Source organism: Balaenoptera acutorostrata, chromosome 1 (genome assembly GCF_949987535.1).
Source record: "Balaenoptera acutorostrata chromosome 1, mBalAcu1.1, whole genome shotgun sequence".
In the NCBI taxonomy this organism is placed as follows: domain Eukaryota; kingdom Metazoa; phylum Chordata; class Mammalia; order Artiodactyla; family Balaenopteridae; genus Balaenoptera; species Balaenoptera acutorostrata.
The window spans coordinates 45,163,735-45,190,832 of NC_080064.1; positions in this window are offsets into that span (position 1 = coordinate 45,163,735).

The window sequence follows — 27,098 nt, forward strand, 5'->3', positions numbered from 1 at the left end:
ATGAACTTATTTACAAAGCAAACAGACTCACAGACATAGAAAACAAACTTATGTTCATAGCTTTCTGAGAGGAGGTATCTGAGGTAAACTTTTTGAGACCTTGCATTTCTAAAAGTGCCTCTCATTTAATTGGTGGTTTGATGAGATATAAAGTTCTAAGCTGGAAATAATTTTCCTTCTGAATCTTGAAGGCTTGCTCCATTGTCTTCTAGTTCCTGTTGAAAAGTCCAATGCCATTTTGTTTCCTGTTTACAGAGCCCTGTTTTTTCCCTCTGGAAGTGTTTAGGCACCTGTGTCCTCAGTGTGTCTTTGAGTAAATCTGTTTCCATTCACTGTGTTGGGCACCCAGTGGGTCCTCTCATTCTGGAAACTCATCTTCAGTTTGGAGAAAATTTTCTAGAGCTACCTCTATAACAGAACGATTTCCTTGCCTCCATTTTCTCTGTTTTTTACTTTCTGGATCTCCTTAGTTATTCCAATATTGGCCCTCCTGAACTGGTCTTCTACATTTCTTATATATATATTTTCACCTCTTTTTGTTTTCTATCTAGAAAATTTTTTCAACCTTCTACAGAGGTTTTTATTTTTATTTTTCCTGTGATCATATTTTCAAGAGCTCTTTGTTTTTTCAATGTCTATTCCTTTTTTATAGTACCTTGTTCTTTTTTCATGATGCAATATTTTCTCTTATTTCTTTCAGGATGTTAATAATGTTTTGTTGTTGTTTCCTGTGAGTATTTATCACCATGTATAGTCTCTGCTTCCTCCAAGTTAATTTTTTTTTCATTGTCTAAAAGACTAGCCACAGATTGGGAGAATACATTACAGCACAAATAATGAACAAAGCATTCTACCCAGAATACATAAAGAACTCTTACAAACAAATGCTAAGAAGACAAACAACTCAAAAAAATAGCAAAAGATATGAAAAAGCATTCATAGCAGAGGCAATATGAATGGAAAATAAACCTGAAGAAAAGATGCTCAACCTTATAGTAATCAGGAAAAAGCAAAATTTATACCACAATGAGATTTTCCACACAAAAGGAATCTGACAGTGACAAGTATTGGTGAGGATGTGAAGCAACAGAATTTTCCTATGCTCCTAATGCAGTGAAAATTGCTGCAACCACTTTGAACTTGTGATTTCATTACTAAGTGTAAACCCTAGAGAAACTCATGCATACAAGCATCAGGAGACTCATACAAAAATGTTCATAATAGTGCCATTTATAATGGCAAAAACCTGGAAACTAAGCTAATGTCCTTAGAAGGAAAATGAATTAATAAATTATGCCATCTCCATATAATGAAATCCTATACAGCAGTGGAAATGAATCAAATATAGCTGCAGACAACTATGTGAGGAAATCTTAGAAAAAACGCTGAGGGAGAACAGCTTGTTGCAGAAGACTTCATAGGACAAAATCCAACATTTAGAGGGCTCAAAAACAAGCAAAAATAAACTATATTGTTTAGGTTTTCATACATATGTGATACAAGCTTAACTGAGGAAATGATTCAACAAAATTCGAGATAATGGTTACTTCTGTAGGGAAGGCAGGGAAATGGGATAAGGAAGAAGCCCATAGCATTAGTCATGCGCTCACGTTTAAGTTGGGTTCAAAGGTGTTCATTATTATGCTTTATACCCAGGGTGGCCATACATCCGGGGTTTCCAGGACAGTCCTGCTTTATACCTGTTGTCCCACATAATTATTCACTGCAATCCCTTTCTTTCTCAGAAAGTTCTGGTTTGGATAATAAAGCATATGACTAGTCTGTTTATTTCTTATAAAAATGCAACACACGTCTATTTTATATATATCTATTATTAGATAATACATGTAATTTTTAATGCCAGGGCCACAGCCTGGCCACGGTCTAAAGGGATGTTTGTGGTTTGGCCCTGGCATCCTTCTGAATCAGTCTGGGTATCTGTCCTCAAGGCCTCAAATGACCCCCTCCAGCCACTCTGATCTCCCTATGCCCTAGTCCTCACACACACACCCCCCACCCTGGGTCTTACCCCTGACTCCTCTCCACCTGTCACTCTGTGTGGGGCCATCCTCCAGAGTTCCTGAGACCTCACCTGCAACCCAAGGTCACTGATGTCCCCTCTGTGCCAGGCCCTGTGCTGGGCAATGTTGGGGTCCCAGCCCAGGTCCTGCCCTAGAGGAGCTGTTAAGGTTCAGACAGATATGGAGACTGTGGCAACCCAGAGGATCAGAGGAGAGACACAACTCTGGGCTACAGCACTGCAGAAGACATGGCCAAACCTGGAGACTCCGGGACGGCTGCCTGGAGCTGAGTGAGCTGGTGGGAAAGGTGGGGAGAGAGCTCCAGGCAGAGACAACATGGAGCGAGACGTGGGGTGGGAAAGAGAAGGCTGGGCTCAGGGAAGGCAGTTCACACAGTTCAATCTAAGTAGAGCACAGGGCACAGGACAAGAGGACAGTGCAGCAGCAGGAAGCAAGACTGGAAAGGGCACCTCCTGGGGCCTTGAATGCCAAGCCTCAGATCTTGGGCTGTATCCTGAGGGCAGCGAGGAGGCTCTGAAAGAATTAAAGTGAGGCAAGGAAAACTATGAAGTCGGGAAGAGTGGTATCAAATGAGGTTAAGAAGGAAACTGGGGAGAGAGAGTCAGAGAGACAGAAGGGGACAAAGCAACAGAGAAATTTTACTATTCGGCTTAATCTTGGAAGCCCACTCCCAGGACAGCCTCCCCTCCTCCGTCCTGCATCCACCACCCAGACACCGATGCTACACATGCTAAGAGATCTGAATAGCCCAGAGGTCTTGTGTCCAGGCACTGCTGTAGGACTTCCTGGGTTCAAATCCCAGCATTGCCCACATCCTACCTGTGTAACCTTGGACAAGAGGCTCAGTTTCTCTGTGCCTCCAGTTTCCTACTCTGTAAAAGGAGGATGAGGAATGTACCTGCCTCAGTGAGTCCTAATTGAATCATTAAGGGCCAGGAACATTGTAACCTCTTAATGAGCCATCACTGTGATTAGGTGAGATACCACCCCCTCCTCCAAGACAGAGAAAATACAGCTGAGAAGAGAGACAGTCTCTCTGCAGAGCCTCGCCTTGTGGCCCAGGGCCCCACACAGGGCTGGAAGTGTCCCCCAACTGAATGAATGAAATTTCATGCCTTCTTGAAGTCTCTGTCCCCTGACCTTGCCTGTGGTGGGTGTGGTGGGTGGGATGAGCATAATGACAAACCGTCAGTGCATTCCCTGAAGCAAATCTCCCCCCTTTACAGTTTACAGTTCCTCACTGATCTTAACAGCAGCCCTGTAGGTGAAGCATCTTCGCCTCTACTTTATAGGTGAGGGCACCGAGGCTCAGAAAAGTGTGAAGCTTGCCCAAGGCCACAGAGTCAGAGTATATGACCAAGTTCAAGCCACCTGACTTCCACTGTCCACAGCTGTCTAAATACAGAATGTCAGGACATCAGAGCTGGGAGACCCTGAGAGAGGACACTTTGGACGTGGGATTTTAGTCACGGAGTTCTTTCTTCAATAAAAATCTTTGTGCAACCTCAAGATATAAAATCCATCCAAGAGGAATATATTAGCCATGCTAGTCTGCGCTCTGCTGAGATGACAAAATAAACCCTGAAATCTCAGTGGGGTAACAATAAAAGTTTATTTCTCACTCACACAAGTACAATGTGGGTTAGTGGCTCTCCTGAGCATCTCTCCTCCACATGATGACTCAGGGATCCAAGTTGCTTCCATCTTAGTGTCCCTATCTATGATGTAAGTTCAATACATTGTCACTATGGGAAGCAAAGAAAAGAGCAAAGAGTGTCACATTAGGAGATTTAAAGCTGGGCCTGGAAACAACATACATTACTTCTGCTCACACTCTTTCCAAAGAACCCAGTGACTGGCCTTTGTCACCTTGGCAAGTTAGGTGAGAAATGCAGTCTTCCTGTGGGCCCAGGAAGAAGAAATAAGACTGGCAAGCCTGTGGTCACACTCAGTGCTGCTGCTGAAGGGTGGAGAGGAATCCTAGAGCCCCAAAGCTGGCAGTACTCCACCCAGGCCCCCTCCCCAAGTAGGGTACGTAGTTTGAAAATCTCTGCTGGGGTCCAGCGCTCGGGGAGGCCCAGGCCTAGAGCAGTTTCATGCTTCCTCTAGATCTGAGCTCTGTCTGCTCCTGGCTGTCTTACCTAATTTTTAAAGGCAATCAGCCTGGCACGGAGGTTTCTTAGCTATAAGCTTTTCCTGTGGTAATTTCTGAAACCCTTGGTGCCAGATCCAGCCGTTCCCTTGCAGTGCCCACAATAACCTGAGACACTCAACCCCTTCGGGTGAGGGGCTTCAGGAGCCTGGGGTCCCACAGGAATCTTCCAGGGATGCTGTCTCTAACTGGTAACTGGGTCACAGCCTGTTAGGACCCAGAAATGGGGCTGGGAGCACAGGTAACAGCAGCCACTGCTGTTCCACCAATGTCTATGGCTTTCAGGCCTGGAGTCCCTCTCCTGATTTTTCAAGGAGTTGACCTCTCAGAGGCAGAAAGTCCAGGCTGCACCACAGCAAAGTCTACCTCATTGCCTCCCCAGACCCCAGAAAAGACTCCACCTCACCCTGGGGTTTCCCTGCTCCTGCTGCTTCCCTCAGGAGTAGGTGAGGGTGACCCAGTGCTGTTCTGGGAGCCCAGGGACCAGGAGCTCCCTTGGGAAGGCTGGTCCATTTCTGCCCCACCACCCCCTGGCTGTGTTACTTTGGGGAAGTCCCTTTACCTCTCTGAGCCTCCATTTCCACTCCTTTAAAATGGGCAGAATAATCCTACATGTCAGGTGTCAAGAGGATCCCTCTGGATGGTGTCAGTGCTGTCAGGGTAGACACCAGCATGAGCCCTGTGAGGCCACTGGGGTGGTGTTCTCCCAGTCCAGCCCTGTGCTCAGAGAATGCTGGTAAAAGCTGGTTCCTATTATTTAAGGACAAGGCTGCCAAGGGCGCCTAGAGGAACAGCTTAGGCCTGGCCTGAGGGCAGGGGCTTGCTGGTCTGAAAGCACAAGTGGCAAGTAGGAAACAGGAGCCAGGAATCAGCCCAAGAGCCCCCCTCCCGCACAGGACCCTCCACCCAGGAGCCCAATAGACACATCGTTTATCTTCCCCTCCAGGCGCGAGCTCCAGCGGGAGGTGGTAGCCTGGTTTCCCAGGCCCTGCTACCCAGGCTCCAGACTGTCTCCGAGGAGACATCCTCACAGCCTCAGGCCAGCCTACCCAGGGAATGACTCCGGAATGTACGCAGCTCGGCATCCCCACGTGTGATCCCACTGGTGGGTGTTGTTGCATGTTTCTGCATGATTGAACAACTATGTGTGTTCAAGAGTGTAGAAGGCTGACTATTTCCGCAGTATGTGATTCTCTGTGGGTAGCTTGGCTCTGTGTGCTTGGATTGTGTGCTGTGAGTGTGTATGTGCATGTGTGTGTGTGTGTGTGTACATATGCAAAGTCACAGATGTTACCTTGATACTTGCTTGAGTGTAAGCACGTACATGGGTGTCTTGGTTAGACGGTCATAGTGCATGCATGGGCCTTTGGGTGTGGGAGTGTACCCTATGAGAAGAGAGTGGTATATTTCTATGTGCTTGCATGTTTCTGAGTTTGTTGCTATGTGTGTAGAGGGCATTGTGTGCTTGAAACGACACATACACAATCACAATGGTGTGTGATGGGACATGAAAGGGACCATGGGGGCCATAGGGTATCAGAGGAATGCGGGACAAACTCTGCTTACAGGGAAAAGGAGGTCTTTCCGAAGGGGTGTGAGAGAGCCTTCAGGCAGAAGGAGTAGTCTGAGCAAAGGCCCAGAAATTGGAAAGGGCATAATGAAACAGCGTCATAAGTGTCCTCACTTAGGAGGACCTGGAGGGATGGGATACAGGACAGGAGAAAGCGGAGAGTATGCTCATGGCTCCCAGATTGTGGTGCCTGCTGTAGAGTTCCCTGTCTAGGCTCAGCGAACTGAGAGGGGGAGGCCCGGGTGAGGATAGAGAACAGGAGGCACACACCTCATCCCTCCCTGCATCAGCTGGGCCAGCACTGTCTTGGGTTTCTAGGGAGATGGATGGTGCAGCTCCTGCATTGTTCCCAGGCTGTTGATTCTTTGTCCTGGTGGTTATGGCCTGTGTACCCGACTAGACCCTGGGGTGGGGCTGGAGTGATGGGGGTGGGGAGCAGTCTGGGGCAGGAATCCCTGGGGCCTGCATCCTCATTGCTGGCTCTGCAGCTGACATACTGATGACGGAGCTGATGGGGAGAGCCCCTGTGGGTTTGGGGTTCAGCACATGCCTCATGCATGGTGCTCTATGTTCACAGCATAGTGGGTGAAAGCAAGGACTCTGGAGCTGGAAGGCTTGAATTCAAATTCTGATTCTACCACTCACTAGTTTGTGACCTTGGGCATGTTAACCTCTCTGTGCCTCAGTTCCTGGATCTATAACAGGGAGATGATAATAGGAGCACTGATGCCTGCTGATACTGTTGATGTGTGGGTGAAACCACTTAACATGTGTAAAATACTTAGAACAATCGTACCAATGTTTTCTTAGGTCAGTCTCCCAAGGTGATAGAAATAAAAACAAAATTAAACAAATGGGACCTAATCAAACTTACAAACTTTTGCACAGTAAAGGAAACCATAAAAAAAAACCCAAAAAACAAAAAGACAACCTATGGAATGGGAGAAAATATTTGCAAATTATGCAACAGACAATTGCTTAATCTCCAAAATATACAAACAGCTCATACAGCTCAACAACAAGAAAACAAACAACCCAGTCAAAGAATGGGCAGATCTTAATAGGCATTTCTCCAAAGAAGACATACAGATGGCTAGCAGGCACATGAAAAGATGCTCAACATCACTAATTATTAGAGAAATGCAAATCAAAACTACAATGAGGTACCACCTCACACCGGTCAGAATGGCCATCATTAAAAAGTCTACAAATAACAAATGCTGGAGAGGGTGTGGAGAAAAGGGAACCCTCTTGCACTGTTGGTGGGATTGTAACTGTGGTGCAGCCACTATGGAGAACAGTATGGAGGGTCCTCAGAACATTAAAAATAGAATTACCATATCATCCAACAGTCCCACTCCTGGGAATATATCCAGACAAAACTATAATTCAGATAGATACATGCACCCTTATGTTCATAGCAGCACCATTCACAATAGCCAAAACATGGAAACAACCTAAATGTCCATCACCAGATGCATGGATAAAGAAGATGTGTACATATATACAGTGGAATACTACTCAGCCATAAAAAAGAACAAAATAATGCCATTTGCAGCAACATGGATGCAACTAGAGATTATCATACTAACTGAAGTAAGTCAGAAAGAGAAAGACAAATACCATATGCTATCACTTATACGTGGAATCTAAAATATGGCACAAATAAACCTATCTACAAAACAGAAACAGACTCATAGACACAGAGAAGAGACTTGTGGTTGCCAAGGGGGAGTGGGACAGGGAGAGTGACGAACTGGGAGTTTGGGGTTGGCCGATGCAAACTGTTACGTTTAGAATGGATAAACAGCAAGGTCCTAATGTATATAGCATAGGGAACTATATTTAATATCCTGTGATAAACCATAATGGAAAAGAATATAAAAAAAAGAATATAAAATATTTAGAACAGCCACTGGCACAGTAATTAAAGGCTATGGAAGCTTTAACTACTATTTTATTTTTTATTCTATGTTCTCACAATGACCAGATGAGGTACACATCACTTTCTTCATTTAAAGAACTCAGGCTTTGGACTCACCCAGACCTGACTCTGAATCTACTCCCAGCTTTGCAACTAGGGGAAAGACTGAGCTTCCATCCTCCCAGCCATGAAACGGGGCTGTCATCGGGAATACGTGGAAGGATGCATGCAAGGCTCTGAGCCCAGTGCCTGGCTCAAGGCAAACACTTTTGACGAGTCATAAAAGATGAGGAAAGGAGAATCAGAGAGGTTAAGAGGGTTGGCCAGGGTCACAGAGCCGGTAAGTGGCAGGGCTGGGACGAGTGAAACCCAGGCACCTCCACCCTGCCAGGCTGCCTGTCCCCAGGCCTTGGTTCCTCCGTTTGGAGGGCGAGGAGCTGGGCTGAGAGGGTGGGTGGGTGGGTCAGCCGGAGGGAGGGCACTGGGTTCAGGCTGCAACGCGGCAGCCTCCAGACACCAGCTGCAAACCTGGGAGGGGAGGGAGGAAGCCCAGAGTGCCAAAGCCAAGCCAGGGCCGGAATTATGTTGCTGAAGTCACGTGTCTCCCCATCTGAGAATCCTCTCCAAGCCACTTGCCCTGTGACCTTGGGCAAGTCTCAACCCCTCCCAGCTTGGGGGGCTCATCTGTCTACCACACGAGATCACTGCTGTGAAAGTGCCTGGCTTGTGTGTCAATGGCCAGTGCTTACTGAGCACCTGCTGTGTGCCAGGCTCTTTTCCAAGCACTTTACCTTCATTAATTCAGTTAATCCTCCCACCAACCCTGTAAGCGGCATACTATTCCCTGTTACCCTCTCCTCCCCAGGATGGAGAAGGTCCCACCTCACAGGGGCATGGTGAGGGACAAATGAGATAATAGAAGAAAATTGCTTTGGACAGAGCTAGGCACCTGGTAAGTGCTACCTACATATTTGTTATTGTTGTTCCTGGGACTTCAAGGTTTATGAGATGCCAGGACCTCCTTGTGCTCCTCTGGGAAAGTGGGGGGCAGGGAGCAGGCATTATTATTATCATTTTTGCTGTGTTCATTTATTTATTCATTCATTTATTCATTCATTCATCAACCCAGCACATATCCAATGACCAGGCGTGGGCCAGGAGCTCTGGGGTCGCTGAGGCAAGAGTCTGGGGGCTCCCAGCTTGACACAGGGGTAGAAAACCCACCAGCTTCCAGGGGCTGCCTGGCCTGTGAGGACTGGAGAAAGTGACTTACTCTAGTGGGTTATTACCTGACAGGGGTGGGAACCCAGTGAGCCCAGATCTTCTGATTTATCAATGAAACCTGAAAATCTAGATTTTTTTGTGTGAAATTTCCTGATCTTTTATGTTTTAAATGTTGGCAACCAATTTGATTCAAACAAACAAACAAACTACAGTACAGGCTGTGTCCTGCCCTTGGAATGTTTGAACCCTCTGGGAAATTGAGGCCCAGAGATGTGAGGGAACCTGCCCAAGGTCACACAGCTGGGGGGAGAGCTGGGATTCAGACCCAGGACTCTTGAGACTGCATCCCCTTCATCAGGTCTGGAACATGTAGAATTGGTGGAGTGGACTCAGGTCATTAGCCCTCCAGTGGGGACTGGCCACCTGAGAGATGCCCCTGGGACTAAAAGAGAAGCTGCTTTAATGGGTGGAACCCCAGGCAGCCCAACCCTCAAGCCATGTTAAGAAATAAAATGCTCTGGCCCCACCCTCTAGCTCAGCTCAGTGACGGTTCCCTTCTCCCACAGGGTTGCACACCCGAAGCCTCAGGAGCCAGGTACGTGGTGTCAGCTGAGCTCCCCACACTGGTTTAATTTCCCTGTTCCACACTCCACATGGCAGACACCAGGTGGGCAATGCTGGCTGCAGTTTCCTGCCATTAACAGAAGGCACCGTGCATCCCTGGAGTCCCAAGAGGCAGGGCCAGACTGGGTCCCCTGGCTCGCTGCCCCTTGTGGGGCAGCCCTGTGGGGCGAGACTAGCCAGGCAGAGCCGGTCCCAGAGGATGCTCCCCACTGCTGGCCAGTCCCTGCCCAGCCCAGGCCTCCTGCTCGCCCTCCAGGTCCCACCATGACCCTCCCCCAGGTGCCCGCCCTGGGCCAAGTTGCCCACCCTCTCTCGCCTGGCTACTTCCATGGCCTCCTCACTGTCCTCTCCACTCCCACTCTTCTCTGCCCCACAGTCCTTCCTCCCACCCAGCCAGAAGGGTCTTTCTAAACCCCGATGTGACGCTGTTGCTCCCCCATCTAACGTCCTGCCGTAACTCCCACCCGCCTCTAACCTTTGGCCTGACATTCAAGACCCTCCTCAGTTTGGGCCTTACTACCTTTTCCCACCTCACCTCGAGACCACACTCTAGGGATCCTGCATTTGGTGGCGCCTTCTTACTTCCCACGCCCTTTCACACCCCTGAGTCTCTGCATGTGCTGTGCATCCTTCCTTTTATTCATTCTTTGTTTAACTAATACTTGAGGCTACTGCACACGGGCACTGCTTAGGCACAGAAATATAAAAGCAAACACAAACAACAAAGGCCCTCCCCTCAGAGAGCTTACATGCTAGTGGGAGAGCCAGAGAATTAACAAATCAGCAAGTTTAAAGTGCATCAGATAAGGACCATGCTCAAAGGTTAAAGCAGAGAAAGGGGACTGGAAATGCTAAGGCAAGGAGGAGCTGGCATTTTACACAGCGTGGCCAGGGATGATCTTGCTGGGCCCAGCCCAGGACCTTCCCACCTTGGGAGAAGCTTATGTGCCTGGGAGTTAGGGGGCTGAATCTGAGCCATTCCAGCAGGGCTTCCTGGAGGAGGCGTCCTGATGCTGACCTTGAAGCATGGGAGGTTAGTACACAGGGTGTGAGAATCCCAATAGGAGGGATTCCTGATGGAACCTGGGAGTTGATTCACTCCTAACCCATTGGATGCCAGGCAGGGGGCAGCCCTCACCCTAAAACTGGGCCTTGAACCTCAACTACTGGCTCAGGTACTTCACCCCCAGGAGCACCTCAACTCCCACCAGACCCTGTTCTCTGCATCAGGAACTGTGGGGCTGAGCCAGTCAGGGAGAGCACATCAGGCAGGAACACGGCCTGAGCAAAGGCCTGGTGCCCAGACTCAGGGTGGCCTGTGGGGAGGGCAGGTGGACATGGTAGACAATGGGCTGGGCCTTCCAAGGGGCCCATGCCAGGTCCCCAGCCAAGGTGGCCAAGGAGCACAGTTTGTGGCCAAGTTGCCACAGCCCACTCTGACTTTATTTATGAACTTAATTTGACCCATACATCACGCCAACAGCTCAGAATCAGGCCGCCACGGGAGCCACTTGCCTGGTTCTTCTGCTACAGTTCTGCCTGTGCTTAGGTAAAATGGGCCCTGTGGTGCTTCTCTGCTGCTGATTTGTGCCCAGAGCCTCGGGGGATGGGGTGGTTCGGTTGCTGTTTGCAGAAGGCCCCTGGGGCTTGGAAATCTGACCTAGTATAGTTTCCTATCCCTGAGCTCAGAGCAAACTCACTGTCCCCATCTTACAGGTATGGAAGGTAAGGCTCACGGCTACACAGTGAGTCTGTGGCAGAGGACCCAGGCCTGCTGTGTCCCAGCTGGAGCACTTTCCATTACCTCGTCCAGTTCAGAATTTTGTCAACAAGTCTTCTCAGGTGAGAGGATGATGTTCCCATCTTTCCACCAGTAGGGAAGTGTGGGGGCAGTGCGGACCCCATGGACCCAGAGCCTGACGGGAAACTGGGCTCTTACTCAGAAATATGCGTAAATGGGGGTCAGGAGAAAGCAGAGGGTCCTTGCCCTCCCTGAGTCCCTGGCAGGCACGAACTCCCTCTCATTTCCTCGGGGCGTTACATTACTGTTTGAAATAAACATAAGTCTCAGTTTTGGGGGCAACATAAAAAATCATATCTGTGGGAAAAACCTAGAAAGTAACTCTTCGAATGTGGTCATCTTTCAGGAATGTAGGGACTGAGATCCCCATCACTGAGGGCATGCAAGCAGAGGCTGGATTTCCCCTAGTGACGGCACCAGGCCTAGAGTCTGAACCTGAACCCCAGGCCACCGATTCATTCATTCATCTGCTCATTCAACCCTCATTTATTTAGCACGTGCTAGTGTCGGTCTCTGTGCCAGGCATGGGAGTGTAGTGCTGAGTAAAGAGAGCTGTGTCCCTGCCCTTATGGAGTTGACAGACTAGTGTAGAAAACAGTGTCGTGGTCTGAAGTGTTTGTCTGAAGAAAAATTAAGCAGGTTGAGCGGGGTGGGGGAACTGTAGCTAGGTGGTTAGCAAGGCCTCTCTGAGAGGGACATCTGAGCAGACACCCACTTAAAGGGAGGGAGGGTGCCTCCAAATACACAGGAAGAGTACAGGGAACAGCCAGTGCAAAGCCGTGACTGCACTGTCCTACTTCCCTTCCCAGCCTAGGTGGTAGACCCCCAGGACGCCTCTGCCTTCCCCACCTAGACCCCACAGAATCTCCCTACACAGCTCCCAGCCCTGCCGCCAGAGGGAACTGGTGAGTTTAGGTGGCATCCTTGCTGAAAACAACCATGGAGGTCCATGGAGATCCCTCCCACATTAGGTACTGATTTCCCCAGTGTGCGGCGGTCATATCAGGGGGGATGCACAGGGTGATTTTAGGAGGTACATGGCCAAATATCTTCTTTTCACAGTAATGTATTTATTTTCAAGTGTATTTAGAAAAAAATAACAAGCACATCAAACCTGTTATCATTGCCAAGGACACATGAAGAAAGGCTTTGTTTCAATTCAAAATAGAAGAATACACACAGGTAGAGAGAGAATGCTAGCGATTGTTGAATTTTGAATAAGGATATAGGGTGTTCATTTTCTAGTCTTTCACCTCTTCTATGTAATAGAGGAATTTCAGAGTACAAAGTTGGTTGGGGGAGAATAAAACTGAGGAGTGGTGGATGTTACTGTGCAATGTTGAGCAAGGGCAGGACAGAGCTCCACATGTTTGAGAGCGCTCGGCTGCAGAGCGGAGAATGGACAGGCGGGAGAGAACAGAGGTGAGTTCGGTGCTGCTGCCGTGGTCCGGGGAGGCCGCAGTGGGATGGGGAAAAGGCCTGTTTTCTCTGCTTTCAGTAACAGAGCACAGCCATATGCAGACTTGGGAGCCTGACTACCCCCGCGTGGCTCTGGCCTGTGGCCTTGAACAAGTTCCTTAACCTGCCTCAGTGTCTCCATCTAAAAGGTGCAGTAATAATAGTACCTAGTACCTCATCAGGTTATTCTGAGGCTCTGACAAGTTAATAGATGTAAGGCATCGGAACAGTGCCCCACCAGAGGCGGGACTCCATAAACGCTGGCTGTGCTATAGCTGGTCCATTCCTCAGAGGACTCTTGGCAGGGCACTGACGTGGGTCATGGTGGAAAACAGCCTAGTGCCTGGTGATGGCCCTGCACTGGGGAGCGCTTCATGACACACATGCACAGATGCCAGCCAATTCTGTATGCAAAATGCATTATACAAATCAATCAGATTTATTAATACTTCTGTTGGGCTGTTAATTTTTTATTTTAATTTTTAAAATTTGATAACATTGTTTTGTTTTCATTGTTCATTTTTAAGATTAAAGTCTATTTGAGGCACATCATGCTGGTTTCATTTGCAGGAATAATGAAAAGTTTCCTTTTCAAATAAAGTTTAAGAGAGTTGGTCGATCTGTGAACTACCTTCACAATATTCCTGTAAATCTAAAACTGTTCTAAAATTAAAAATTTATTTTAAAAACTCAGATTCAATTTTTTTTAAGTTTTTACAGAAAAGAGAGTTGATTAAAGTGAAATATTAAAGACTGGCTTTGGAGATTTGCAGGGACCGATGGGTGGGAAACACTTCTTTGCTGGGAACCAGCTTGATCAGTGTGTTTTCCTCCCAGCCCTGTGTCCACAGGGGAAGGCCTTGAGGGGCAGGGAGAGGGGAAAGGAGGAATTATGGGTGATAGAGCACAGGGCACTTTGGGGGCAGGAGCAGCCTTGCAGGGATGTCTGCCAGGGTCCTTCTCCGAGTCAGGATGGAAATGAGTCCAATGACAGGTTTAGGGGTGGTGAAACACCCTGAGCCTAGCAATAGTGGGGAGCAGTCAGCGCCTGTAGGGCTGTGAAGGCAGCCCTGCCCAGGTCCCTGAGGGCTGAGGCTCTGGGGAGTGCCACCTGACGGAGGATGCAGCCTGGCCCAGCAGGGAGGGGCCCGGGGAACAAATCCCCAGTCTCTCTCACCTCCACCCTCCACCCTCCGAACTCCTGCTGCTGCTTCCCGGGGGCCGAAGGAACCGGAAGTCAGAGGCGAGGGGGCTCATGTGATGCAGTTGGTGGAACAGAGGGCAAGGCAGAGGGTGTGTCTGCAGGGCCAGTGGAGCACATCCGGTTTAATCCCGGGCAGGTGGAGGTGGGAGGGTGGCTGCAGACATTCAGCAGATTTGCGGAGAAAGCCAGGAATCCGAGTCAGACTGCCCGTGCTTCACACCTACTGTGTGATACAGGGCAGTTGCTTCCCCCGTCTGTCCATCACGGTAGCAAACACCAACTCCAGGAGTGCGGAGAAGCTGAAGTGAGTCCATGCAGACTACGTGCAATTGGGCACACAGTAGGCTTGCTGGTCAAAGAAGAATATCATCTACCCTTTCCAAGAGAGGACAGAGCCTCTCCCATCTCCTCCCTGCTCCACGGGCCACCCTGCTCCTCACAGCCACTCTGGGGCCCATAATGTCCTCTGCACAGCTCATGGTTGTCCCTGCCATCTCCAGGTCTCCTTGCTTTCTCAAATCCCACCACACTGTGTCTCCCCTCGTCCCCTCCTTCACGGTACAGACCAGGAGCCCGAGGCCCAGAGAGCAGAGCAGCTCGTCCAAAGACACACAGTAAGTTAGTGGCAGGTCAGTGGATTTGCAGGGGCCTGGTTGGCCAGTTCATCAGCAGGAAGACCCTTTCACCGGAACTGGGCTGATTTCCTGGCCTAGGGGGGCCTCCCCAGGAGGTGGGAAAACCATGGTCAAGGCTTCCGGCTGTCTTTAATTTTCCAGCCTAATTAAACACCTGTAAATCCATTTGCTACTACTGATATAGAGGGAGCCCCAGAGAATATCTGGAGGGGAAAAATCCAGTCATTCAAATTGAAGGAATAAATAAGCACAGTCTTGCAGAAGTGTAGGTGCCAGGGGGTTTTGGTGATTTCAACACCCACCCATCTCCATCAAGCCACCCCTCCCCATTCTTTTATGAATACCTGATGGCCTCTTGGTCTTAAGTAAGAGATTGCAAAAGCACCATCAAGCCCCCCTTCCTCCCATGGTCTCCCTTGGCCCAGCAGGGAAAGCCCTGGTTCCAGTCCCTACCCATGCTGTGTGGCCTTGGGTGTGTGCCTGCCCTTTCTGGGCCCCAGTCTTTCTCATCTGTATAAAGGAATCATGGTCCCTCTCCTGTTGTCCTCATTTGTCAATCCAGGAGATGAGAAAACACACAGACCCAGTCATTCTTATCTCTCTCCCATCTTCTGACAGCCCACTATGCTCTAGCCACACTGAACCTCCTGCACTTCCCCAAATATACCCCATGAGTTGGGGGTATATCAGTTAGATTTTGCCGTGTAACAAACCACCTCCTAAATTCAGTAGCTGGTTTCAAACAATAACTATTTACAGGTCAGCTGAGCTTATTGCTACACCTGAGTCAGGACTTCCCTTATGTGACAGTTTGATTATGAAATTGGCCCGTTTCCCACACTTGTTCCCATATCCATGCCCCTAGCAGTGTGCCCCTCTCATAAAGAGGGGGAGGCTATTTTCCTACCCCTGGTCTTAAGACTTGCTTTGATCAATAGAATGTGGCAGAAGTGACAATGCGCCAGTTCCGAGCCTTGGCCTTAACAGGACTTGCATGTGTCCACTTGCTCTCTTGGACCCCTGTCATTGCTGCCATGAGAACCTGGGCTAGCCCACTGGAGGATGAAAAACACCACAGAGAGAGACGCCAGCCATCCTCACCCAGGCCCACCTAGACCCGACAGCCCCAGTCAACTAGGGTGACCAACTGTTTCAGTTTGTCCAGGATTGAGGGGTCACCGGGGAGGCGGGTCCTTTAGTGCTATAACTGGGACAGTCCCAGGCAAACCAGGATGGCCGATCACCCTACAGCTGACTCAGTAGCTGACTCAGGTGCAGGAATAAGCCTGCTTGAGATCAGAACTAGCCAGCTGACCTGTAAATGCTTATTGTTTTAAACCAACTGCTGAATTTGGGAGGTGATTTGTTAGACAGCCAAATCTAACTGGTGCACCTTCTCCATTTCTGTGTGAAGAACTCAGAGTTGCCCTACACAACTACAGGGGGAGCCAGAGACTACCTTGTGAATGGCAGCACTTGAAATTGTGTGGGATAGAACCCTGGATAAACTTCAAGGCCCCAGTTCAAATGTCACCTCCTCTGTGAAGCCTTCCCAGACTTCCCCAGATCTAGTTTACTAGGGAAAAGAAGTCTTTTGAGCTGAAAGTGATAGGGATAGAGTAGGATAATTAAATAATTAGTTTAGAAATCCCACTAGGGGATTAAAGACAGAAAGGGAATTTTAAGGTAGTTTGAGAGACTGCTGTAAGCTAATGACCACTCAAGAAAAGAATCCAGTAACCTAGCAACAATCTACACTACCTTGTAGGAAGACCAGGTGCATCCAAGCACCAGGCACACTCAAGCCACAAACCCTGATAGTTAAAACACAAGACAATAGATATGGGGTCTGAATCTTGTTACATGAAGTCAGAGAGGTAATAGTCCTTGAAAAGTAGCATTTCTGCATGTAGCCAAAACAGGAATACAGGTGAAAGGTAAAAAAAAACAAAGTAGGGGAAAGGGAACATTATACTGAAACCTGAGATAAATGACCATATTTTAGTACATGTTGCAACACTTTTGCTAAAATACATATTATTTAAATAGTGCCATGACAGTCCCATTTAGACCATGCAGGGTCAAAGGAGGAGCTAATGATGTGAATCTTGACATCTGCCCAAGAACGAGGAAGAAGGTGGTCTTCTCCCCTCTCCATTTTTATTTTGATTATAAAAATGTACCCCTCCTTGTTCTCGGGGCTGCACTCCTTTGCCAGCTCGCTTGTATCTCTCACTAGCATCCTTTGCTAATAAACCCACTCTTTGCCCATCGCTTTGCCTCACACTGAATTCTTTCTGCCATGAGACAAAAGAACCTGAGCTTCAGTAAGTCCTGACACCAGGTGAATGGTTTCAATTAAAAGACAGTGGGTTCAAGTCCCCTCCTAAGTCAGGGATTGTGGGTTCAAGTCCCAATCTGAGGTGCAGCTGGATTCAAGTCCCACCTGAGAAGGAGTGCGGTTTCAAAAAGAACCGGTTTTGGAGTCAGACCTGGTTCAAAGGCTCTGCTACTTATACCTTGGGCAAATCACTTTTACCTCATCTGGAAAATTGGGATGACAAAAAAATAACCATCATCCTCTGGGATCGTTATGAGGAGAAAGCACACCGTGCCCAGCAAACAGTGTGTGCTAAGTCGGGGTGTAGTCCATAAAAGAATGGAGCACAAGCCTTTTTCCTCTACACTTCTGAATTCTTTCCTCTCTGTCCCCACCGCTGATGCTCCTTCCGCAGGTTCTAAGAATTTCTTTTCCCCTAAAATGCAATCAGCTCCTCACTGGCCTCCTGGAGGACCAGGCTTGCTCTGTATTATGCATTAGAGCCAAAGGGACATTTTTTTTTCAATTTTTATTTTTTAATTACCACACAGAAAAATTTACTTTTATCTTTTTATGTACAGTTCTATGAATTTTAACACATGTATAGATTTGTGTAACCACCACCATAATCAGGACACAGACAGTTACATCACTTCAAGGGAATTTCTTTTCAAAATATACATTTTTTATTTTAAAATTTTGGAATAGATAATACACATACTTTGTAAAAAATACATTTAAAAGTATACAAGTTAAAAAAAAAGTATACAAGTTATTCGTTGAGAACTCTCTCCCACCCCAATCACCCCCCAGATGCAATCTCTAGTTTCTAGTGCCTCCTTCTAGAGATATTTTATGCATATGCAAGTATAAATATGTAGAACTATCCTGCACACCCTGGTTTTATACAACTGGAACTGCATTTTGTTTTTTTGTACTTAATAGATTCTGGAGATGGTTTCAGATCAGTAATAATTCTAGTCTATCCGTACATGGTACTTACCATGTGCCTTACTCATTTACTCTTCAGCACATTTTGAGGTAGGTGACATTATTATTACTGCTACTTATCCCATTTTAGAGATTAGAAAACTGAGGCACGGAGAGGTTAGGTTAGGTAACTGGCCCAAGGTCAGTCCCACAGCCAGTAAGTGGGAAAGCTGGGGTTAGGACTCAGGCATTCTGGCTCTAGAGTCCATGTTCTGAGGGACCACATTAATCTACTTCAAGCAGTGTCATGGAATCCCGTTACATCCAGACACGGTCATTTATTTAACCAGCCTCCTCTTGATGGCCATTATTTGCCACTGTGAACAAGGCTGCACTGGATATCAAGATCATTCATCTTTCTGGACATGTGGAAGTGTATCTGTTGAATTCATTCCTAGAAGTTGAATGTCTGGGTCACAGGGTATATGCAGTTTTGTATTTGATAGATATCTCTAGATTGTCTTCTCAAGAATTGTAACAATTTTTACTCCCATCAGCAATGCATGAGAGAGCTTGCTGCCCTACACTGTTACCAACACAGCACATTATCAAAAATTTTGGTCTATGCCATCTATTAGGGGGAAGTGGTAACTTGATGTAGTTTTTGTTGGCATTTATCTTACTGTAACCGAGCATGGGCATCTTTTCTTATGTTTAGAAGCCATTTGTATACACTTTCTGTGAACCATCTGTCCATGTCCTGTGACCATTTTTCTTTTAGATTTTTGATCTTTAAAAAAAATTGACATGTGGTCTCTCATGTTTATATGATAGTTTATTCATTTTCTTTAAATTTTATTTGTGGGTTTTTTTCAAATCAGACATGTTCCATTTTAGTGTTCATATTTTCTTCTGTGGCTTCTGGTTTGAATCATTTTGAGAAAGTCTTTCCCTTTCTCAAACTCAGAACCACAAAAGAATCATCAATGTTTGCTTCAGTACTTTCATGGTTTCATTTATTTACCTTTAAATCTTTGATCCATCCAAAATTAATGTTGGTGTGAACAGTAATATGTGGTTCCAAACTACTTTTTTCCAGTTATCTCAATATCATTTGTTAAATAATCCATTTTTACCCACTCACTTGAAATGACACCTGTATCAAATTAAAATCTAATATGTGTTTGTGTCTAATTTTGGATTCTTTTTTTTATCATCTTCCCAGCTATTCATTTTGTTATTTTTTGTGATATCACTTACATATAATAAAATACACAGATCTTATGTGTTCAGTTCACTAAATTTTGGCAGTTGCATACAATGTATAACTACCACTCAAGAGAAGACAGAACATTTCCATCATCCCAGAGATTCCTTCATGCACCTTCCCAGTCAGCTTCCCCCCTACCATCCCAGAGGCAGCAGAATACATGTTTTTTTCAAGTGCACGTGGAACATTCTCCAGGATAGATCACATGCTGGGCCACAAAGCAAACCTTGGTAAATTTTTTTTTAATTTAATTGACGTTATCTAGTATTTTTTTTTAATTTTTATTATTTATTTGGCTGCACCGGGTCTTAGTTGCGGCATGTGGGATCTTCATTGTTATATGCAGGATTTTTAGTTGCAACATGCAAACTCTTAGCTGTGGCATGCATGCAGGATCTAGTTCCTTGACCAGGGATTGAACCCAGCACCCTGCATTGGGAGCGTGGAGTCTTAACCACTGGACCACCAGTCTTAACCACTGGACCACTCAGGCCTTGGTAAATTTAAGAAAACTGAAATTAAATCAAGTTGGGAAGTGCTCATGTTATTTTTCTCCATAGATAATAAAATTCAACATTCACTGCTGATTTTTTAAAATATTTATTTATTTATCTGGTTGTGCCAGGTCTTAGTTGTGGCAGGCATGCTCCTTAGTTGTGGCATGCGAACTCCCAGCTGCAGCATGCATGTGGGATCTAGCTCCCTGACCAGGGATCCAACCTGGGCCCCCTGCATTGGGAGCATGGAGTCTTAACGATTGTGCCACCAGAGAAGTCCCTCATTGCTGATTTTTAATAGCACTATTTCCTGAAAGAACTTGTGTAGAATCACTATTATTTCTTCCTTAAATGTTTGAGTAAACTTACCAGTGAAGCCCATTTGGGCCTGGAGTTTTCTTTGTGGGAGGGATTTTTATTACAAATTCCATTTTTAAAATAGATATGGGGCTATTTAGGTTCTCTATAACTTCTTTTGTCAGTTTTGCTACAGTTGCATTTTTAGGGATGTTGTCCACTGCATCTAAGTTGTCAAATTTTGCATAAAGTTGTTTATAATGTTCCCCATGCACATTTTTCATGTGAACTTAAGAATCTGTCAATTTTCCCATGACAAAGAGTGCTTTAAACTCAGTTCCTCTATTTCCTGAGCACTCGGACAACATAGCATAGCCTCTTGTAATTAAATGTAATTATGTGATAGAGTTCTAGCCAACGGAATGCGAGTAGAAGTGATGTGTATTACTTCTCAGACTGGCTCATGAAAACTTGCCATGCTTAATCATTCATATTCCTCTGCCAGCTTCAGGCAGATGAGCATAGTCACCTTGGAAACCATGTGTGGAAAATAGCAGAGCCAAAGATTAAAGAATTCTGATTGAGAAAGACACACACATAGATGCCCAAAATCAGGAACATCCATTTTGGGATTTATGTAAGTTAGAAATAAACATCCATCATGTTCTGACCATTATATACTCAGAGTTTATTTGTTAAAGCAATTAGCCTACTCTAATAAATATACACTCCTAAGAACCCTATTTTTATTTTTATTGGAAACATTCTAAATGTATATAATAATATAGGGAAAACTGATTTATTTTTACTATCTTCCTACACAGAACAAATTATCCCTTCCATTTATTCCTGTTTTGTTTTAGGTATCCAGTGGCATTTAAATTTTTTTCATGTATATCTTGCATTTTTCTTATTAAACGTGTTGCTAGACATTTTATCTTCTGTACTTTGTCTTCTTTTCTATTTTCATAGATGGGATTTTTCCTTTAACTATCTTCTATAACTCACTGTACATGTATAGGAAATTATTAATTTTTATGTTTTAATTATGTTTTAATTTTGTATTACCAAGTTATCTTATTTGTAATAATTATTCTATTTTATTGGGCTTTTCAAGTGTATAATCATATCATATACCAATAACAATACTCTTGTCTCTTTCTTTCCAATATTTATGCTCCTCATTTCTTGTGAAATTATAGTGGCTAATATCTCCAGAGTAATGTTAAACAAGACTGGTGAGAGGGGACATCTTTGTCTCGCTCATGAATTTATTGGAAATGCTTCAACTTGTTCACCATTACACATGCTGATGGATTTTGCCTTGATATACATGATCCCATTAAGGAAGTATCCATCTATTTCAATTTTATGAAGAAGTTTTTAAAAATCAGGAATTAATGTTGAATTTTATCAAATGCCCTTTCAGCATCTATACAGAAGATAACAATTTTCTTCCTCTTTTGATCTGTTAATGATGACATTTTATAATATTACATTATTGATATTAATATACATTACTAGGTTTTCTAAAATTGAACCATGCAAAGATTAGTTACAGATGTGTGCTATTTTCTTAATGTGCTTCTGGATACTAAATGATACTTCTGATTAGTCAGGGTTCTCCAGAGAAACAGAACAAATGGGATATGTGTGCATGTCTGTGTGTGTGTGTGTGTGTGTGTGTGTGTATATGTATGTATATATATATATATATATATATATGTGTATGTGTGGATATATATATATATAAATATATATATATATGTAGAGAGGGAGAGATTTATTATAAGGAATTTGCCCATGCAGTTATGGAAGCAGAGAAGTCCAGAACCAGGAGAGCAGATGGTGTAGTTCTAGTCTGAGTCTGAAGGTCTGAGAATAGGAGAGCTGATAGTTTAAGTTCCAGTTCTAGTCCAAATCTGAAGGCAGGAGAAGGTCAGTGTCCTAAATGGAAGACAGTCAGGCAGAGAAAAAGAATTCCCCCTTCCTCAGCCTTTTGTTCTACTCAGGCTCTCAACAGATTGGATGAGACCTACCCACATTAAGGAGGACAATCTGCTTTACTCAGTCCACCAATTCAAATGTTAGTCACATCCAGAAACACCCAGAATAATATTTGACCAAATATCTGGACACCCCGTGGCCTAATCAAGTTGACATATAAAATTAACCATCACAATTCCTATAATTATTATTTTACTTAGGATAGTCACTCCCCCAATATTTATGTGAGATTGATTTATTGCTTCTATGTTGCGCTTTGTTGTGTTTTGTTATCCGTGTTAAACAGTCTTCATGGTAATAATGGGAAGCTTTCCTTCCTCTCTGCTCTGGAACAGTGTACTTCGATAGAACTTATCTGTCCCTTAAAGGCTTAGAAGAAGCCTCTGTAAAACATTTAGAGTATGGTGGTTTTAGAGAATAACTCTTTAACAATGTCCTTTGTTTATTCTCTGCTATTTGGCCTTTTAAAATTTTCTTTCAGAAAAGGCAAATTTGACCCTATCACACACCTGCTTAGTCACCTGCAGTGACTGTTCCTAAAGGTAACCTAATATTTAATAAAGGGAAGTTTCTCTTTGGAGAAATAGTCTAGCTGAAAGATGATAATGGGATAATAGAATCAGAATATCTTCATTTTGCAAACCCTAATGAACTATGGCTCTAGTCAATGTTGATCGATGACCACTAATAGCACAAAATGAGTGCACGGATTGCAGGAAGCCCGCCCCGACCCAGCCCTGCTCAGTGCTCCCTGGTGCTGTTACTCCTCTCCCTCTACCTGGTGAATCGCCCCCTCCCATCATTCATCATTGGTAAGTCCCAGCCTTCCTCAGTTCCAGGTGGGTCAGGGGCTCCTCTGAGACTGCAGCCACTGGGTATCCCTCATTGGTATGGGGTGGGGTGCATCATCTCTAGTCTGTGAGCTTCCTGAGGGGTCTACCCCATACCCCAGGCCTGTGGGTATTTGTAAGTGACTGAGCACATTTCCTCTGGCTAGGATACTTGGGTCTGCAGAAATCTCACTTCCAGGAGGCAGCCCCACTGTTTCAGGTGGGGGCGGACCCAGAAGCCCTTGGATCTGTCATCTCTTGCTTGGGTGTCTCACACTGTCCTGGCCCCAGGACAATGAGGGAGACAGTGACCAGCAAGCCCCAAGGCATGCCCATTTGGCAGATGGGAACACTGAGACTGGCAGTGGAAAGGGACTTACCCCATGCTATGTAACTAATAAAGGGATTGGCAGGCAGGGAACATTGATCTACGATGGGTCTTTCAATTCTCTCCGGGGAGAGGAACAGTCATCGTGAGCAGGCACATGTCACACATCTTGACTATTTCTGGTGACATCCAAGCTCAGAGAGGCCCCAAGGGCACACAGCTAGAAAGTGGGCAGGTGATTTCTTTGCCAAGCCTCAGTTTCCTCATCTGTGCAAGGGGGTATCAAGCTGGGAGAGGGTCCCAAGGAGCAAAGGAGGGGCTTAGGAACCTCTCAACACTTGTCCATGAGAAGCAGCTCCTGAAAGCCAGGGTTCCAGTGATACCAGGTCCCGAAACCAGGCCAGAATCTCCCTGGGGAAGAGGCAGGGAGCAACCTCTTCCCCCCTGTATACACCAGCGCTCCTTAAAAGTCACCCCCGCCCTCAGTGGCTGCCCATGGGCTGCAGTGAAACCTTCTTGTGTTATCACAAGAGTGACAACCGCCACATGAAGGCCTGCGTCTCCCAGTCATCCCCGCTCCCCTTGGCCACATGCTCACCTCACTGGGACCCAGAAACCTGATCAGATGAGTCGCAGTCCTCAAGGAGTTCACAGGCTTGTATGTGTGTGCGTGCACGTGTGTGCGTGTGCGCGCATGTGCATGCGTGCGTGCGTGCGTGTGTGTTGCGGGGGAGGAGCACGTGCATGCATGTGGATGGGGGTGGGGAGTGTATGGAGGTCAGGGAGTAGAGAAGGAGAAGAGGGAGGAAAGAAACCAATGGTGACTGCATAGGTGGATCGGCACCAGGGAACATGGGGGTGAGGAATCACAAAGGAGGTAACCTTCCCAGCCTGGAGATCAGGGAAGACTTCTTGGAGGTGGGAACCCTGGAGGAGGAGAAGAAAAGCAGGGGAAGGGCATGATAAGCGAAGGGAAGAACAGGAGCTAAGATGGAGAGATGAGGACCAGCCTGCTATGTCTGGGGAACTGCAGGGAGTTTGGTGGAAGCTGTAGGCTGAAAAGTGGTTAGGAAGCAGACAGGTGGAATGAAGGAGTCCCAGGCTAGGAACTTGGAGGTTACTCCATAAATGATGGAAAGCCACTGAAGGTTAGCATTTTTTTTAAAAAACGCTTTATTGTAGACAATTTCAAATATGTATGCAAGTAAAGAGAATAGAATAATTCACCCCCACGTACCTGTCTTTCAACTTCAACAATTATCTGCTCATGGCCAAGTTTGTTTCATTTTTACTTCCACTGCCACCCTCCCCCACAAACTGGACTATTTAAAAGCAAACCCGGATAGCATATCATTTAATGCATTAACATTTCAGAATAAAATATTAAAAGATACGGATTCTTAAAAAAACATAATCACAACTGTTATGGGTTGAACTATGTCCCCATAAAATTCATATGTTGAAGTCCTAACTCCCAGTACCTCAGAATGTGGACTGAATTGGCAATAGGGTCTTTAAAGAGGTAATTACATTAACATGAGGTCATTAGAGTGACTCTAATCCAAAATGACTGGTGTCGTTATAAGAAGAGGAGATTAGGACACAGACACATAGAAAGGGAAGATACGAAGACACAGGGAAAAAAGGGCCAGTTACAAACCAAGGAGAATCCTCATAAGAAACCAATCCTGTCGACTCCTTGATCTTGAACTTCCAGCCTCCGGGACTGTGAGAAAATAAAATTCTGTTTGTTTAAACCAACCAGTCTGTAGGACTTTGTTGTGGCAGCCTGAGCAAACTAGGGAAGACAGAGTTATATTTATTTATTTAGGTGTAATATTATTATAACACCTAAAATGTTAAACAGAAATACTTAATATTGTCAAATATCCAATTCTAATCATCTCATGATTTTGTTTAACAGTTGGTTTGAATGAAGATCCAAATAAGGTCAACACAGTGCATTAGATCCTGAGATCTATGTAAGTCTCTTGATCTAAAGGTCCTCGCCTCTTTTTTTTTTCACCATCTGGGTTTTTCTTATTTGCTTACCAGTGACATTATTTAACATGTCCCTCTGTCCCCTGTATTTCCTGTAAATTGGTGGTTAGATCTAGAGACTTTATCGTATTCATGCTCATTTTCTAGAAAAAAAACTGTGTACTTCCATCTATGGAAGTACTGTGAACTTCCATCAGCAGGAAACTGCAATCATAGGGCTTACAAGCTCTGCAGTCACCATCATCTTGAAATTCTTAATAATGTTCGAATGAGGGGCCCTACATTTTTATTTTGCACTGGGTCCTGCAAATTATGTACCATTCCTGTGGGGGTGGATGAGACTGTCACCAAAGGGGACAGGGAAACAGCACACTGCAGAGGAAGGGCAGGATTGGGGCATGACTTATCCCTGACACTGTGGACCCCGCAAGGTCCCTTTCCCTCTCTGGGTCTCAGCTTCCCCATATGAACAGCGAGGAGGGCAATTAGATGGTGAGACATGAAAGATTTAGAAACAGTGCCGGGTGGGAATAGGAGAGCTCAGAGTGGAGGCCTTTTCCTCGCCCACTTTCTCTCCCCACCCCATCTTCTCATCCCTCCTGGGAGCTAATCTGATTATAGAATCCTGTGGATGGAATGTGCTGATAGTGCCAATGGGTGCCTCATTGTCCCTGCAAACACCCTGTTTGCACTGTTCTGGGGTCTTCATTCCTATGAGGATTTGGCTGCCATCCTGGAGGATCTCCAGTCCCCTACAGGCTGGTGGGATAATGCCCCCCACCACCACACGTCTCCCACAGCTGACCCCTCCACAAAAAACCAAACCCTCTTTAAAGATCTCCCCCTACCTGGGGACAATAGGGTGGCCCAAGACCTCCCAGCCCGAGGCTGTTCTGAGCAAGCTGTGGGTACCCCCCTCCCCCCTCCACCAAGCTTAACCCAGCCCCGAGGCCCTGGATCCCCAGGCTGCCTTCCTAGGGTCTGGCCACGCCCACAGATCCCACGGGTCACCCAGCAGCCGTCTTGGTGACCCTGCAGAACTGCGGGAAGCCCAACACCCCTGGTATGTGCCCCCCAACAGAAGTCCTCCAGAGTCCACCCTCCACATTCAGGCAGGAGCCTATGTGCCTGGGCAGAGCTCCAGGCAGGTAGCGGGGAAGGTGGGTGACCTCAAAGGGTGCCAGGGGGACTATCACAGGAAGCTAGACCATTTGGGATCTAAGCTCTAACCCAATATTCCACCCCACCCCCCAACATATTTGGGGCTGTTTGTCATGCAAGCAGCCCACGCTGGCTGAAACAGACCATAAATGGAACCCTGCACCCTCCTAAAATCCTGCTCCCCCTTCCGTGTTCCCCGTCTCCAAGGGGCACATTCATCGATCAGGCACCCAAGCCAGGAGCCTGGACATCAACCTAGACCCCACACTCTGCTCGCTGGGCCCCCTCCCGCCCTCCTCTACCCTGCTCTGAACTTGCCCTCCGGCTCCCAGGTGGGTTTAGCCAGTGGGAGGTACCATCTGCAATGGCAGTTGGGAGAGGCAGGAGTGAGGTTGGGGTATTTGCTCCCCAGGCTCTCTCTCTGCCAGGTTACAGGCAGGCTGGTCCCTCTGAGCCTCAGTTCCCATCAGGCACCCTGCCCCGCAGCTGCCCTGCCCAGTTCCAGGGACCCTGCCCTCCCTCTGCCGAAGGCCTGGGGGTGGTGATGGCTCCCAGATGTGCCTAGCCCGGGTGTGACACCACCCCTCGCTTGCTTCCCTTATCCTGCCTGGACTTGTAAGCAGTCCCTTTGTTACACCCTCCTCCATAACCCACTTTGAGGGCACCATCAGCTTCCTGCCGGCATCCTGCATGAAACACCCTCTCCCCTCTCCTACCCCTCCACCAAAAAGTCACCAAGTCCTCTCATCTGTACCTCGTAAGTAACCCCCAAATCCACCCTCTTCTCCTGCCCTTTCTTGAGTTGTCATCTAAATGCCCTGAG